The sequence below is a fragment of the Leguminivora glycinivorella genome, chromosome 1 (genome assembly GCF_023078275.1).
Source record: "Leguminivora glycinivorella isolate SPB_JAAS2020 chromosome 1, LegGlyc_1.1, whole genome shotgun sequence".
Lineage (NCBI taxonomy): Eukaryota > Metazoa > Arthropoda > Insecta > Lepidoptera > Tortricidae > Leguminivora > Leguminivora glycinivorella.
In genome coordinates, this window is record NC_062971.1 from 28,041,682 (window position 1) to 28,059,638 (window position 17,957).

The following is a 17,957-nucleotide window of genomic DNA, read 5'->3' on the forward strand; positions in this document are numbered from 1 at the left end:
TCAAGAAAACTATTAAAAACTAAGTGCATGGTCGTAGAAAAAGTATTGTATGCAACGGTGTTTAACTGAGTAAAAAAATACTCGTGGCGTCTTAATAACAATTTTCGGCTTCATCTCAAATCCCACGCCAATCTTTTTTGACCTCTTTAAACGCCTGTTGCATAAAATACTATTATCTGTGTGTTGATATTCTTATTTTTAGCTCTAGCCCATCAAAATTTTCCGAAAACGGCCTTATTGATTATGGCGTAAAAAAGGTGTGGTATTCAAAATTAGTGACAATTAGTCAAAAAAACTAAACGGTGACACAGATTATTTTATTAGGAGGAAATAGTCGAGAGCGGAACCTCGATTTTAAAGATTTTTTCGATATTTTTGTTAAATAATAACAATCGACTGAATGGAGACCTGGAGATTACCGGATATTGTACTAAGACGGGTCGTTTCCAACCGGAAAGCTCAAGGTGCCCGGTAAGCTCTAGGTGACATTGGATTTTCCTAATCAAAAAGCTTCTCTGACTTATAAACGTAAATATCTATAATTAAATGTGCCGTGGGTGGCGGAACATGAATGTACGTCTAATATTCGATTCGGCACGTATCTGTTTGAAGAAATGACTCGGTATCGGTATCATGCATAACGCAGTATACTGTAAGAGAGTGCCCATCGACTAAACCCTTTTATTTTGAACTTTCTGACAGCTAATTGTCTGTGGCCATGACTAGATGACATTGACATGACAGCTGTTAGCAAATTCACCTAACTTCAAGTAAAAAAACAAGGCAAAACGTTTATTTCACATGAAAAAAACATAATAAATTTTGAAGATGCCGATTCTTGTTGGCGGTGGCGTTGAAGTGGGGGCTTCTCATGGCCGCCAATCTTCCCGCCGCGCCGGTTGCGAAGTGAAGTGGAGCCCGAACGGCTCATGAAGATTGCTGCAGCTGCAGTGCGCTGCACGTTGGTGATGACGACGAAGTGGGGGTTGCATATGACCGCCAGCCATCTCGCCACACCGTGAACAGCTGGATCAACTGGTCATCTAGTCGGCCTTGTCTTGATACATGTAAAAGAAATGTGTATGAACATTGTTCTTTGTAGTCAGGAAATTATAAGGGTGTTGTGACGTATTACTCTATAACTTTAAACAATTATATCTATTTATTAAATATTTACAGTTTGGGGTGTGTTTTATTCCACAGTTTACATGTTTTCATATAACTTAACCTTATTGGTAGCTATAGGAAAACATTATGGAATAAATAAGCCTATCAAATAGTTTTTATTCTAATATAAACATTGCATAAATAATACATGTTATATATTGCGCCAAAATAATTAGTTCTATGTGGTTATTTACAAATAATTATCCTTTTTAATATTAGGGATAGGCAAATGACATTTTCTGTCACAAGTCGTTTTTCCTTTGAAATAATGTACATTTTAGTTCACAAATCACAATTATTCCGTAAGTTCTACAATATAATGTATAATTAAAAGATTGAAACTACTTTACATTGCCTATCTAATGTAACCTACATATCTAGGAAGATTTACTGCATATGTGTATAATTAAGTATATAGGTATGATGGAGCTGATGTTCACGCAATTTGCGTCGACGCCCATGGTCACCGAAGAGGAGTCGTAGAGTTTCTTGAACCACCTCACAGCAATACGCGACCTCGCTTTACGCGATTTCAATATTACGCGTATTCCAAATTTCGCATAAAATTGCCCCGCTTCACGCGCTAGCCCCGTTTGTATGGTTTACTTTGAAACACCATGGATGCTGTGGCGTGACTTATTTGGTATTTAGACAAATTCAACGGCAAACCACTGCTATATAGGTATTTGGTGTATGGTCAAAGTTATCTCATTATTTAAATTGAGTTTAGGTACATCATTAAGGCAAGGAACGTTAAACAAGATTTTTTCTAAAAAAAATATCTTAACCTACATACATTAGGTAGTACTGTTAAACAAATAACATTATTACTAAAACTTTATATTTTGCAGAATATGTTTGTTTATTCAATGTTTTCTTCGTTTATAGACCCCGTTATACGCGAATGTCGCATTTTAACGCGATTTTCTCCAACACGCATCCCTTGTGTATTATTGTACTCACATCAAACAAATTCAGTTACTTACAGAAACAAATCACCAAAATCCCATTATTTTTCGACAATTGCCATATTCTGTCTTTAAATATGGCGTTGCATTGAACAAGAGTCTTTTGATATAATAGCATTGGTCTTCTTATCAGTTAGGCTGAGTAATAAGTCCAAATAATTTATACTAAGTTTGGTATCGCTGTATGACGTAGGTAAATTTTATATACGAGAATTATGCATGTACATTTTTTCTTCCAAAGAACAATTTCACCACACACATATCGGGGAAGTGATATTTCATTATAAAACAGATCGACACGCACTTATTTTTATGAGTTTGCAATTTTCACCGTGGCTCTATGTGTAAGTAAAGTAGGTATGGCGTTCCAAACACATATTATCTACTACATCTCTCATAAAACCACTAAGCGGAATTGAAATGGTAATGAAGTCATAACTGCGAAGTATATTAGAAAGGCTACTCCAGCTATTATATGGGGAAAAGAGACAGCACTTTACTTTCACATGCTGATATCACTTGAGGTTGTAGCGAGTACCATCTAGTCCATCTTAGATAAAAACTGGTCAAGCAAGTACCTGAAGTTACTTCGGATAGTCGAATCATGACCTACATTTTGAATGAAGTTTTTGTGGGTCTAGCCTAGTTGCACAGTATGAAGTTGATTAATTGACAATGTAGTATCTTTAACTGTTTGTTAACGGATCGTCTTATAGGTGAGCCATGGGCGCTAGATGCAGTTAAATCTAAATTCCTCATTTTAAGACCTAGAAAGGGTACCTAGCCAACATTACAACTACTTACGATAATCGCTAGCTCTTTCTATCCCGCCAATACGGATGAAAGATAGAGAGAACTATAAAGACGACGATATAGTAAGCGAATGTGACGTTGGCTAGCTGTCCAGGTATATGAACTATCTAACAGTTGGTGGTCCGCAAAATGTACTTCTAATCTTGGCACCAGCAGTGACAAACAATAATTAATAAAGTAAAAATGTGGGTTACAGTATTATATTCTATAGCCTAACAGTTTTGATGCTTGTGATGATTAATATATTTTTTATTCGACACTTTGGAGAGAATTAACACGTCCAAATATTATTATGACATCGGGGACCTTTTACACCCCTAATTTTTATTTTATTACATATTAAGACAATACATTTCTGTTATGTTATTTTGATTTACTTTGAGGACTATTATAAATGTAAAGTTTGACCATGTATGGACTGTTATATTTATATCTGAAAGTTTTTCTTGTCATGTAAACGTATGTATTGTGCCTAGTAATGTAGAAATTGCAGAACATTCCCAAAAAGCGGAAACATTCTTGAGAATGTTCGCAGAACATTCCCGCAACATGCAATTTATTATTTAAACAAGAGAATATGTACTTGAAATAATGTTTAAATGGGCATAATATAATATAAAACTATATGTTATTATAGGTATAATATTGTCTATTACAGTTAGCTATTTTGTTGATAAGTGATACTAAGTTACCTAAATTCTCACTATAAGTTGCTTAAATTCTCACTATACTTCAGGTAACATTTCGACTTTCAGACTTCACAGTTTTAGTCCTGACTTTTTTAAATTAGGTAAACAACTATTATTTCTTGATGCCTGTTTTTGGTCATGCCAATATATGTATATACCAAAAAAAAAAACAAACAAAATAAAAACAAAAAGATCGCTGTCAGGATCGAACCTGAGAACATCGGCATACGAAGCCAGCGCACTACCACGGGACTACGTCTTGACTTGCTGAGTTCGACGAAATTATGGTATAAACTACGAAGTTACTAAGTATTCTGATAAATTCTCGTTCTCGAGAACATTCTCAGAAGTTACCGAAAATTCTCATGAGGAATGTTCTGCAACTTTGGAAACTTCTCGACCGTGCATTGCTAATTGGGCCTATTGACGTATAAATAAAAGAACCCTTGTGGCCTACTTGCAGTATAAACGTTAGTATTTTGTATTTCTATTATATGTGGGTAGGTATATTATATTTGAACTTAGGTCCTGGGTTCAATATGCTAAATAAACAGTGTCAGAATCAGTGGGACACAAAAGTTGTACCTAAGCTATTGTGTTGTGTTAACGGCACTGATCGTGAAACAAGTAAAAGTAAAGATGAAGAGTCACTGAAGGTTCGCAGGCACCTGTGCCGTAGCCGAATGGCATTTCTGCGACGTGAAACGAAAACGAAACGCCGCGAAAGGTAGTCTGGCTCTGTCGCGCCAATACGCAAGAGCGATAGAGATAGATATCTACGAGTGTTTCATTTCGTGAGCGTTTGTGCCATTCGGCTACGTACCCTGCAAAGTTTCTACCTCGTTGTGTGTCAAGTGTTGTATTGTATTTGATACTTATTTTAAGCTTTGACGTGTTTGCTGAAATGGATTGCAATGGGTTTAATACACTCGTAATGGACAAATTAATATTTTATTTTAAATCATGAACAACAGGGTGTCTTGTCAATAAATAGCTCTTTAAGCTGCTCTATGACTTGTTTATTTCTTTTAAAAATAAAGATAAGTATGTTTATTTGCAAAAATGAAGTATGTATTAAGTACACATAGTTGGACCGGTACGTACGTTTTACTTAAAGAAGCATTCAAACATTTCTATTAATTAACTAGGGACTGCAACTACGTATTATCACCATGCATTTAAATTATATACGTACCTAATACAACATTAGACTATGAGGCTATAAGCTAACTTCGCATGGAAACTAACATATTCTAAAAACAATGATTTAGAAGATATTATAATATTTGAAGTTTACTGCAAAACGGGTACCGTGTATATTTTTGTTTAAGTTTTGCATAAAATTTAGCAACGTTTACGTAATATTTATATTTCTACGTCGATGAAAGCGTTTATCATCTCCGCATTTGCCGACTTTTACTTCCGTCAGGAAAGTAAATTCTTCAAAAATGGAACCTGTTTTGCGCTTGACCTCAACTTCGACTTTTGTTAATGTCTATACACTTTCACTACAAGACGAGCCGGCGGCTGCGATCTGTGCCAAGTGCACAACGAAAATGATACACCGACTCTGCGGTTCATTCACTCCGCGACGCTACGCGGCACAGCCTCAGGCCGTCTAGCCGACACTACAATCTTCGAAACTCCGAGCTCTTTGGAGAATACACGCAACTGGATCTGTCGCACCAATATACAAAAGCGATAGAGAGAAAACTACGTTAGGTACGCTACTGAGTGTAAACGACTGTAATCTTGGCTAAAACCCACCGTTTTACTACAAACCTTTGGTCAGAGAAAATTTCTACGAACCATAGTTTTGTTTGCAGACATTACAAATCACGTACGCAGTTTACATTAATAAATGCAAATATTCCTCGCCACTAAACTGAATGTTTTCGTTTCCAGTAAACTGAAAATATATATTTATTGTAGATATGTAAGTAGTTACATATTAGGTTGTGAAAATTTTGAATTTAATTATTGTTAATGAAAAGTTAATCCCCGAAATAATATTTGTTAATCTCCGGAACATGTTTGTTAATATGTTACCTAAATACCTACATTATTTTTTACACTTTTATTTAGGGTAAACTCGCCTTATTCGGTGACACGCATAATTCGGTGATACAAGCTTTAAAGCACTATTCCGAAAGACTATTTTGGTTGTTTTACCGAATTAGACGTGTCACCGAATGAGGCGATAAACTCGCCTCATTCGGTTACGTTTCATCCGATTAATTTAACCTAACGATTCTTAGTTTTATACGTAAAGGTGCCTTCATTTACAAAAAAAAATGTATGAACTAGCGCCTACACACAAAACTTATAAGTTACGGCTCTGACAGACAGACGGACAGTACGAAACTACTTATAGTTACTCATTGGTTCCCTTTTTTCAATTTTTGCTATGAAACCCTAAGACTTCATAGTTTACCCTTTACCAATGTTAAATATTGTTTGCTTGTCAGTCTGACCTGACTATTGGAAGTAGTTCAAAGGCATTAGTTTGGTACGAATGAAGTTTGAATTGAAATTACTAACAGTTTATTTATTGTAAAAAGCGGACAATCAAGTCGTTATGCCGCAGGCGCAGATGATTTCGGAGCTTATGCGTGATATGCGTTCCGTTAAACGCGGGTACGGTTAGATTATCGCTGGGAAAATGGGGATTCTGTTGTATCTGTATTTGAACATCGTTCAATTTTACAACCTGTTCTTATACAATAAAATACAAATTTGGAATTTTTTTAAAGTAAGTTACTTAGTACGGCAATTTACTCATCTCTGGCCGAGGCTCTGAGAGTTGGTAATCAACGCTCGTGTCAGCTGGGAGTGTAGCCATGAATAAAATCGTTGACGTTCATTGGCGAACGATACGCACCTGGCTCTGTCACACCACGTCACACCGATACGGAAGAGCGATAGAGAGAGATAACTACTAAATGCTACCGAGCGTCAACGTTTGCACTCTTTACTATAGGCCCTGATGTTCATTTCACAAATTTGGTTCGTTCGTCACGCATCAAATAGATTAAACTGTACTTTTCCCTCACTACGCATCTCAACCGTGAGATAATATAGAATAAGCTCGAAAACGAATGAGTTTTCAAAAAACTCTTGTATGATATATGTATGCAGGGGTTTGATAAAGGAACATGCTGCCTAGAAAGTTATACCTAGCCATAGTAGCCATGTTGGTAAAAGTTAAATTTGTTTTTATTAATTCCTATTTTGTTACCAAGATTTTGTTGATTAATTGAGATTTTATTAAGTTTTATTTCGTCATTAAGGTTCTCTAGTATCTATATTTTCTTAATTATAACAATTATCCTGTATATATCTTACGAAAGTCGAATTATATTACTAAATGTTGGTAACAAAATAGGATCAATTAAAATTTGCTGACGTGGCATTGTACAAAGTTGACGGGAATTGCTGAAAAGCTGTTTTTTACTTATATTAAGGAATATTTTATGTATTTTATTTCTACGTTGGTATATTACTGCATATTATTCTCTTTATTTATTTTAATTCTTAGGCTAGGTTTGTTATAATATGATTATAAAAGTAAAATACAAAACCACATACAAAACAATACAAAATATATAAACACATTATAAAAAACCTAACCTAGGGTGCCGCCAGCAGCGGGGCAGGGCCCAAGCTGCCGGTGGTTAGGGCTGCAGAGAGAGGAACCGTCGGACTATCCGCGCCGTGTCCAAGATCACCGCCTTCTGCATCTGACCCTTGATCCAACCACCTAGCGAGAGTCTCTCGAGATGTTGGTCGAGACTCTTCGCTATGAGACCGTTCGCTGAAACGACTATCGGGACAATGATCGTCGAATCAACATCCCACATGGCGGTTATCTCGTAAGCCAAGTCTAGGTACTTACTGGACTTGTCCTTCTCGGCTTTCACGAGATTCTCATCATGGGGGATGGTGATGTCGACGAGCACGGCCCGGCGTTGCGATCGATCTATTATGACAATGTCAGGCTTATTGGCTACAATAGTCCTGTCAGTGATAATAGATCGATCCCAATAGAGCGTGGCACGACCATTTTCGAGAACTGGCGCAGGTATGTACTTGTAGTACGGTACTTCGCGGTCCACAAGACCGTATTGAAGAGCAAGCTGCTGGTGAATGATCCTGGCTACGAGATTATGCCTGTGCAAGTACTCACCGTTAGCTAGATGAGAACAACCGGAGATGATATGCCTGAGTGACTCTCCGGGACGGCGGCATGCCCGACAAATGTCGACCGTACCGTCCTTCAGGATATATTTCCGGTAGTTGTTCGTCATCATAACTTCGTCGGCAATTGCACAGGCAAAACCCTCGGTTTCTCCGAAGACGTCCCCGAATCGTAACCAGTTCACCGATGCGAGCAGATCTACATCGGGTCCCGTGAGGGCCTTGTAGAACCGCCCGTGTAGCTGCTTACTCTCCCATACCGCCTTGCGGTCCGCAGTACTGCATATTATTATACTATTGTAATATGATAATCATATAGAACTTTATATTATTACCTATATAATAAGTATAATAACTATACTACTTGTCTATATAACCGAAGGAAAGTTTTCTATTTATTATTTATTTGAATTGTGCTATTTTTGTACTCCATTAAATTAAATAAGAAGCGTCAAGGTACTGTTATATTATTTAACAATGTTCGGTAATTGTTTAAACAATTATACGATAGTGCTCAATTTCGAAAGTTTATTTTTGAAAATGCAGGTTAGAAAGCCAGGTTGTTTACAAATGTAGAGTTTATTTTTTATATTGACTTATAACCTGAGCCCAGCCAAGAGTAAAAACATAGGTTGAAAAAAATTCATAACACTAATTTGATGGCTTAAAATTGGATCTATTCTTTTTTTTTAATTATTTATATTTTCCAGTAAAAGTAAGATTATTTAACTTATTTATTAAGTTCGTTTAAATTCTGCAGTTTTACGAAATATTTTGTACAATTTAAAGTTTGACGAACGAACGGTTAGCACATAAGGGAGTACCTGACTTTAGGTTAATTGGAAGAGATCCCTATCACGGATAAGTTCGCCTTTGCACTTCCTCCTTCTTCTTTCTTTTATATTTGATGTCTTGTAAGGTACAGCGGGACAAATCTCGACTGGGGGGTAAATGTAACGGGTCCATTTTTTCCATGTTTTACAATGTTTGCATTATTAAATAGTGTCCACCGGTTATACATATATGGTAGGCGTGTTTAGTGGATACATGTAAAATTCAACATCATAGTGTAATAATGGAAAAAATGAGATTTGCCCCGCTGTACTTTATATTTTTTCTGGTGGTACAATAAAGAGTTTGCTTACTTACTTTCTTTACTGTTGCTCTTAATTATGAGTTTATCAGGCCATAGAATGTGGTTTTGTGATTCTTGTAAACTCATGTAGATAATTAGAAATGAAACAACAGTTATCAGCTTAGTACATCATTAGAAAATACAAAGAGTTGTGTTCTTAATGTCAGACATAAATACTAAGCGTGGTGCATTTTCAGCGACATGCCTACTAGAAGATGAGAAAGGAATATGACCGCATATTGTGTGGTTATTATCATCAAATTAAAAAAAAAAAAAAAGCCCGTGTGTTGACGGGTTAAGAATTTCACCAGCTTCACCACCCCCTTTCTTCCCGTAGCTGTCGTAGAAGTCGACTGTGGGATATGGGTTAAATTGTGGTGTAGGCGAGAGGCTGGCAACCTGTCACTGCAATGTCACAAATTGGATTTCTTTCAACCCCTTTTTGCCAAGAGTGGCACTGAAACTTAGTAGTTCTTGTGTTCTGCCTACCCCTTTATGGGATACAGGCGTGATTATATGTATTTATGTATGTAAATAATAAGATTTGCGTTTTCTATAGCTGCAACTACCTTCTTATTCCATGCATTACCAAATGCATTGGAATTACATCTTAAAACTGTATATCTGTCACATGATGTTTGTCTGTTGACATATTAAGTACCTACTTAATATCCATCAGAAGATTGTATTTCATGAACACTAAGAGTTGAGACACTAAAAACCATAATCTTATAACTAAAGAGCATTCGTAACACCTCTTGGACAATGGGTTATCCATACTAATATTATACAGAGTGGGGCCTGTAACAAAGGCGAAGAATTGAACTCGGCTATTCTCCTTATACTGATCAACATTTGTTCGGCGACTTTTAAAAATAACTGTATTTTGATTTTTATCACCCTTGAAAGTTTTTTCTAAGAGGTAATGTATTGCCATTCTGTTAAGTCTAAAGTGTGACAGACAACGTCAATGACAACAATAATGGCGTACATTGAAGCTAATATTTATTTTGTATGAAAAATTAAAAATTTAAAGACTTCATAATCTGAACAAATGTTGATCAGTGTAACTACATTTCAATTCTTCGCCTTTGGGTTATCCATACTAATATTATAAATGGGGAGGTGTGTGTATCTGTTTGTTTGTCCGTCTTTCACGACGAAAAGGAGCGACGGATTGACGTGATTTTTTAAGCGGAGATAGTTGAAGGGATGGAGGTGACATAGGCTACTTTTTGTCTCGTTCTAACACCCCACTTCCTTAAAATGGGGGGTGGAATTTTGTATGGAGCATGCCGAATAATTGGATTTAACGCGAGTTAAGCCGCGGGAAAAAGCTAGTATCTCATGAAATGTAAATATGCCATATAATTTTCTCATGATTTGTTACTGCTTTTGAACTAAACAATAAATAGTAAAAAATTAAAAGCACAAAACAAGTAATGTAATGTTTTGTACTCCGAATTAACTTTATATAAAAAAAAAAATAAAAAAAAAAAAAAAAATCATTTATTCATGTACCAAAAATAGCAGTTATAAACAGGCCATAAACTATATTAACACAAAAATAGGCTTCACCATGTCCGTGCCTGAACTAGGGAGATCCTGTATCTCAGGCAGAAAAAATAACTTACAAACTAAAACAGGGAAATTGTTGTATATCAATTGACCTTGAAATATAATAAAATCTCGAGCAATAAAAAATGCATTACTAATTACCGCAAACAAAATAAAGGACACGTATATAAAATCAATGTAGGTATTTTAAACATACTCGTACAATAGGCTAGAATTCTATACTTAAAATAATAGTACATTACGATACAAGTGCGTAAAAAAGGAAGTTCGAAACGAGTGGCGATAAATTAAAACACGACCGAAGGGAGTGTTTTAAATCGACACGAGTTACGAATTTCCTTTTCGCACGTGTATCTATCCCGTGTCTGTCCCATGTCTGTATCTGTGTCATCTGGCGTACTTCGACACGTGTCAAAAATGCAAAGTGCGTGTCCTGGTCACGCGGACAATAGCGAACATCCTTTGAAGAAAACCGACTTTCGATGGATCGGCTCGAAACACGTAACTTTAATGCGTGACAGTACACACTACACAGATCAGCGTCCACATTGGGCCTGGATTGTAGATCGTAACTCCATACATTGTCCGGCCAGTTATCCTGTGACCGGGAGTTTCTTCCAGTGTTCGGAATGGATTGTGCCGTACCTGCAGGTTGTAACAAATTGTTCACGTAACAAAAGACGTCCACATTAACGGTACTGACAAGTGTTCGTGATACGGTCACGGGATAATGTTCGGCAAATTGTCACAAGTGTGGACCCAGCTTTATATGGTCCTCGATATATGAATTGACCGTGACGTCACTCCTCAGTATTTCATAGTAATTGCATATTAGCAAATTGTTTTGACAGTTCTTAAAAATAAGCTGATTTGACTAGTAGGAAGCTAGCCTATTCAACTCTGATTTTGTGGTTCAGGGCTTTTGCTGAAAAGCTAGTAAATAGTTGTAGTTATAAATAACACACTCGTGCGTGTACACAAATTGCCTATTATTCTATCGTGGATTGTGCAGAATCTGACAGAACTGCGTTTTCAAATATTTTACGACACGTTTATGTGGTCGTAAAGGTTTTCAACTTTAACTAAAGAGGTCAGTATAGTTTGTGCATAGTTTGTTAAACGTGCAAGTACTATTTTAATAAATCTAATAGGTGTTTCGGGTAATTCTGCAAAAATCAAAGATGGCGGCTTAAATGTATGGGATATCGGTCCTACATCCGATATCGGATCGAATAATGTGAAAACGCACTAATTGTGGTGTTAGGCTAGCAACCTGCTACTGTAATATTTATTACAGTATGTTTTCTTTCAACCCCTTAATGCCGAGAGTGGCACTGTACTTTAATTTGCTCTGCCTACCCTTTTTGGTAACACAGATGTGAATTGAGACAGTTTACTTTGAATTGGCATTTGTTATGTTATTTAATGGTAAGGAATCATGAGGAATTTTATTTGAATGTTTTTCCTGCAAGTAAGGTACAGCGGGTCAAATCTCGACTGGGGGCAATTGTAACTAATTCATTTTTCCCATAATTGCACTATGATGTTGAGTTCTACATGTATCCACTGGACACGCGTGCCACGTATAACCAGTAGACACTCTAATTAATGATGCAAACATTGTAAAACATGGAAAAAATGGACCAGTTACATTTGCCCCCAAGTCGAGATTTGCCCCGCTGTACCTTAAATGAAACATTGTTGTTTCCAGCATTAGGGATGTATCTGTGGGAAAATACAAGTGTGCTAGAGAAGCAAGGGATATATAACTTAGGTCCGTTACCGAGCGGGGATTAAAACCCCCGTTTTCGTTCAACTTTCACAATATCATATTATTCTCGTTAGGAAAGGTTTTAGGTATGCATTGTTGTAAAAACCGGCCAAAAGCGTGTCGGGCCACGCTCAGTGTAGGGTTCCGTACTTTTCCGTATTTTCCTCAAAAACTACTGAACCTATCAAGTTCGAAACAATTTTCCTAGAAAGTCTTTATAAAGTTCCACTTTTGTGATTTTTTTCATAATTTTTAAACATATGGTTCAAAAGTTAGAGGGGGGGGGACATACTTTTTTTTTCCTGTAGGAGCGATTACTTCCGAAAATATTAATATTATCGAAAAACGATTTTAGGAAACCCTTATTCATTTTTAAAGACCTATCTAACATTACCCAAATTAAAGAAAAGGTTCAGGTCATGTCGTATCAGAAGGTGAAGGAGTTGGCAGAAGACCGCACGAGTTGGAGATTGCTCCACCGACAAGAGCACAGCTCTTAAGTTAGAAGAAGAAGAAGATCCAACATATATCACACGTTGGGGTTGGAATGAACAAAAAAAATCAGTCCCCACTTTACGTGTAGGGGGGATACCCTAAAAAAACATTTATTCCACTTTTTATTTTGCCACTTTGTCGGCGTGATTAATATATTGGTACCAAATTTCAGCTATCTAGTGCTAACGGTCACTGAGACTATCCGATGACGGACGGACGGACGTACAGACAGACATGGCGAAACTATAAGGGTTCCTAGTTGACTACGGAACCCTAAAAACTAATAGATTAAACGAAACCTTGATTGTGTGATTGACACATGTATCGGTATGCAGTCTTAATTATCAAGAGCCACCATTTTATTGATTAATATAATAAATAAACACATAAATATTTTCATTTTCTCATTCGTTCCATTCGTGGTAGGGTTAGTTATTTGACCTGACCTAGGTACGTTGACCATTATTTATCCAATCCGCAAAATTTACCTCTTTTTTAGGGTTCCGTAGTCAACTAGGAACCCTTATAGTTTCGCCATGTCTGTCTGTCCGTCCGTCCGTCCGTCCGTCCGTCCGTCCGTCCGCGGATAATCTCAGTAACCGTAAGCACTAGAAAGCTGAAATTTGGTACCAATATGTATATCAATCACGCCAACAAAGTGCAAAAATAAAAAATGGAAAAAAATGTTTTATTAGGGTACCCCCCCTACATGTAAAGTGGGGGCTGATATTTTTTTTCATTCCAACCCCAACGTGTGATATATTGTTGGATAGGTATTGAAAAATGAATAAGGGTTTACTAAGATCGTTTTTTGATAATATTAATATTTTCGGAAATAATCACTCCTAAAGGAAAAAAAAGTGCGTCCCCCCCCTCTAACTTTTGAACCATATGTTTAAAAAATATGAAAAAAATCACAAAAGTAGATCTTTATAAATACTTTCTAGGAAAATTGTTTTGAACTTGATAGGTTTAGTAGTTTTTGAGAAAAATACGGAAAACTACGGAACCCTACACTGAGCGTGGCCCGACACGCTCTTGGCCGGTTTTTTTTTTAATGGGCTTACTCTTGGCCATAGACTAGCCAAAGGCAAAGACGTGGCCTACGATGGAGTGAGCTCGCCCAGAAGATGCCTGTTCACTCTTGATTTGAAGGTATCTCTTCTTTTAAAATATATAAGTAGATTAAGTAGATGTATGTATTGTTGGTTTCTCTATTTGCAAATATATTTTGTGTAAATAATTATGTTGTGTGGATTAAGTTTTGTTATGTTTTTTTTATTGTTTTGATATAGATGTATTGCTTTATTGATTAATATAATTACATTATTTAAACAGTAGATGGATATCTAGGTAAGTAAGTATTTGTACTTATACCGAAGTAAAATATGGTAATGCGTATGTAATTCGTTCACTTGAGTTCGAGGTGAAGAAGATTGCGGTTAGAGTCATCTGTAAAAATGTGTCGGCTTGACTAAACTTGGTCACGAACGTAAACCAAAATGGCTGACTAACACAACTTGATACTTTTGCTGTAGCTTTAATCACTTTACGCCTGTCTGTGTGTTTGTGTGTTCGGACTTCGGAATATACTCAAAAACTACTGAACGGATTTTCATGCGGTTTTCACTGGTCAACAGAATAATTACTAGAAAGATTTAGGTCTACAGTTTTTTAAGGTTTTGCTTTAAATCGATATTTGGTAATCAAGTCTGTAAAAATGGCACTGAAGCTTTCTTAGGGGCGTTTTTCAAGGGCTTTTCCTACGCAAATGCCGATTAAGTTATAACAAAATAATGTCTATGGGTGAAATTGTGCGTCTTAGATAGTTTGTGATCACATATGTATATTTTTTACGGATAATTTACTATCAGCATTTTTATGATTAGGTAATCCCCGTGCGTAGCCAAGGTGGGCCCGTTAGTACCGATAAGTTGGTGAATATCCTCACATTCCTCACATTAAGGCCGATCTTTTTAGGGTTCCGTAGTCAACTAGGAACCCTTATAGTTTCGCCATGTCTGTCTGTCCGTCTGTCCGTCCGTCCGTCCGTCCGTCCGTCCGTCCGTCCGTCCGTCCGTCCGTCCGTCCGCGGATAATCTCAGTAACCGTTAGCACTAGAAATCTGAAATTTGGTACCAATATGTATATCAATCACGCCAACAAAGTGCAAAAATAAAAAATGGAAAAAAATGTTTTATTATGGTACCCCCCCTACATGTAAAGTGGGGGCTGATATTTTTTTTCATTCCAACCCCAACGTGTGATATATTGTTGGATAGGTATTTAAAAATGAATAAGGGTTTACTAAGATCGTTTTTTGATAATATTAATATTCTCGGAAATAATCGCTCCTAAAAGAAAATAAAGTGCGTCCCCCCCCTCTAACTTTTGAACCATATGTTTAAAAAATATGAAAAAAATCACAAAAGTAGAACTTTATAAAGACTTTCTAGGAAAATTGTTTTGAACTTGATAGGTTCAGTACTTTTTGAGAAAAATACGGAAAACTACGGAACCCTACACTGAGCGTGGCCCGACACGCTCTTGGCCGGTTTTTTTTTTTTTCAGGCATTTATTCCTAATTTATGTCGCTCGTATTTTTAAAATAGGATATATTACAATAATGGCAAGCCGGCTCTCTGTATTCCATACGGAACAGAAGAGTATTGACTGTAGGCCTATAGTATTTGCTATGTTCTCTGACACAAAATCTAAATTGTGGAGTCGGAACATGTCACATTATCTCCTCGATGAAAATATCTGTTATAACCCCGATACTAGTACTCGTGGTTGAATATTTCAATTTTATTATTTTACCAGGAAGCATAATTCACCCACTTGTAAAGAAAATTATCTTGTTATCACTGTTTGTTAAAGAAAATTGACTTGTTATCAAATAATCCTTTACCAAATTCTGATTTTCATAGAAATTTAGAACATTGTATCGAACATTAATCGACTTGGGTAGCTTTAGATGCCTAATTTTATATAACTAAGTTTGTAAGTATGCTGCGGATTAGGTTGTCTTGACATACTTATACCTAGGTACAGGTCAATTCACAAGAGCTGGCACGAATGGAACGAATGTTTGAATGAAAATATGCATGTGTGTGATAGATTAACCAATAAAATGGTGGCTCTTGACAGTTACGACTGTATACCAATACAGGTGTCACTCACACAATCAAAGTTTCGTTCATTTCATTCGTGCCAGCTTTCGTGAATCGACCTGTATATTGTGTATTAAAACGTCAATACTATTAGTATGATCACCAAGCAAAACCAAATAACTAGGTAGGTACATAATTTTAGTTACAAATTGGTTTTAACGCAATTCTCTAACAAAGTTGTTTTATAATTGAAAATATGTAATATTTTTTAATAATTTTCAAATAATGTATGTACATGTTATCGTGATTGATATTTGCAATGAATATCATAGCTAAACGTTAGTTATAGTCAAAATCAAAGAGACGATTTTCTCATCCTGTAAGTAATTGTCATGTAACCAGTATTTTGCTTAGTGTGTTTTTTTTAGTTAATATTAGTTTACACACTTGACTTTAAATGTACTATTTTTCTTTAAGTGTCACTTTCTGAGAATATATAAATATATTACTGCCGTCGTCTGTTGAGATAAAAGTCTCATTTGATTATACTCGCCCTTGTAGTAGCCGGTTAAGAATGGAATTACCCCCTTTCCTCCTGTTGGTTTCGTAGACGTCGACTGTGAGATATGGGTACCCCTTAACTGCTAAGAATGGTTTTAAGTGCTCTAACTCTCCCATTTGGGAATACAGGCGTGAATGTAAGTATGTGAGTACAATGTGGAAGAATAAATAGACACTAGCAAAACTATCAAACTCGCTTGGTCGCGCTAGACGCATCGCGCGCAATAGGCCGCACGACTGCGGTCCAGCTTGCAATGATCATCGGCACCACCAACTCCTCTCAAAAATAGTTCTGTATTTGCACATCGTTGTCAATATTTACTTTAGATCCTCATCGGAAATCCGACTGGACATTAATCCAATTATTTTTGTGATTAATAAAACTAACAAGTATACAACTATGTCGTTTATAGGTTGACGCACCGGTGCTGGCGGTCAAATGTAGGTTTTTTGCTCAATTGAAAAAAGTTACGTTTTACCCTTCATGCAGGTACCTACTTTGTATGAAATACCTAGTCTAAAATGCATGTTTACGATTTCAACCGAAATCTTAAACGGGCATTTTCGCGAGAACAATCACCAAAAATGTTTTTTCTAAGGTAGGTAAATTTTACGTTTCTCCTACTCAGAATCTCGAGCCCTTTCGATCTAGGACAAAAAAAAGAGACAAAAAATGGCCCCAAAATTTATTTTGCATACTTTCCACTTTGTAACTGCTATAATACCTACAAAGTGTTTAAAAAATATTCAATTTATAATTATAATTGTTATTCAAGAAATAACAATTATAAAACTAGAACTACGATACAAATAAAATGACCTACTTTACCGAAAGTAGTATCTATACCGTAAGTAATTAATCCTCTACAATAGACAAACGTTCTTTGAAAGACATCGGTTTTGTGATAAGATCGCTGATTGTTGCCTTGCCTTTATTTTTAAGAGTTTCAAGTTTTTTCATAGATGTGCACTATAAGGGAAGAAATAATGGAAATATCAAGTCCGACATAACTAGTATTTGTATTTGACCCTTGACCCATATGACCCGAAAGTCTTAAGTTTTCGCTATGATGTCAAAACTATTAACTATTAAAAAGTATGAAGAACAAATGTAAATTTTTCAGATGAGGCTCTTAATTGCTATGTTATATTATAAAATTACCACAAAAAGATAGGTTTATCCCTCTTTACGCTTTTAATATTTAACTAATATTTAAGTCATTATCAATGATAATACCAACTATGATAACAGTTTAACCAAGCTGACACTTTTTATTTTAAACTCCGAAACACAAACTATTTAATTGACACCAAATAAAGTAACACTAAAAATACGTACCAACTTTCAAAACCGACGTAGCGCTAAATCCGAGAGAGAACACACACTAACATAACATGCACATTGATGTGAAAGTAATTATTTTAAGTATAAGTCAGACGAGCGCCCGTGACATTGGTCTGAGAGAGCGG

At 36.2% G+C, this 17,957-nt stretch overlaps 1 protein-coding gene across 1 annotated transcript in view; it reads right to left on the reverse strand.

The window, feature by feature from the left end:
* The window catches only part of LOC125226201 (acyl-CoA Delta-9 desaturase), a 56,571-nt gene extending 38,614 nt beyond the window's left edge, over positions 1-17,957 (reverse strand). The window contains exon 1 of the mRNA XM_048130123.1: positions 17,827-17,957. The gene's annotated coding sequence lies outside the window, so the exon portion shown is untranslated. The remainder of the gene's footprint in view (positions 1-17,826) is intronic.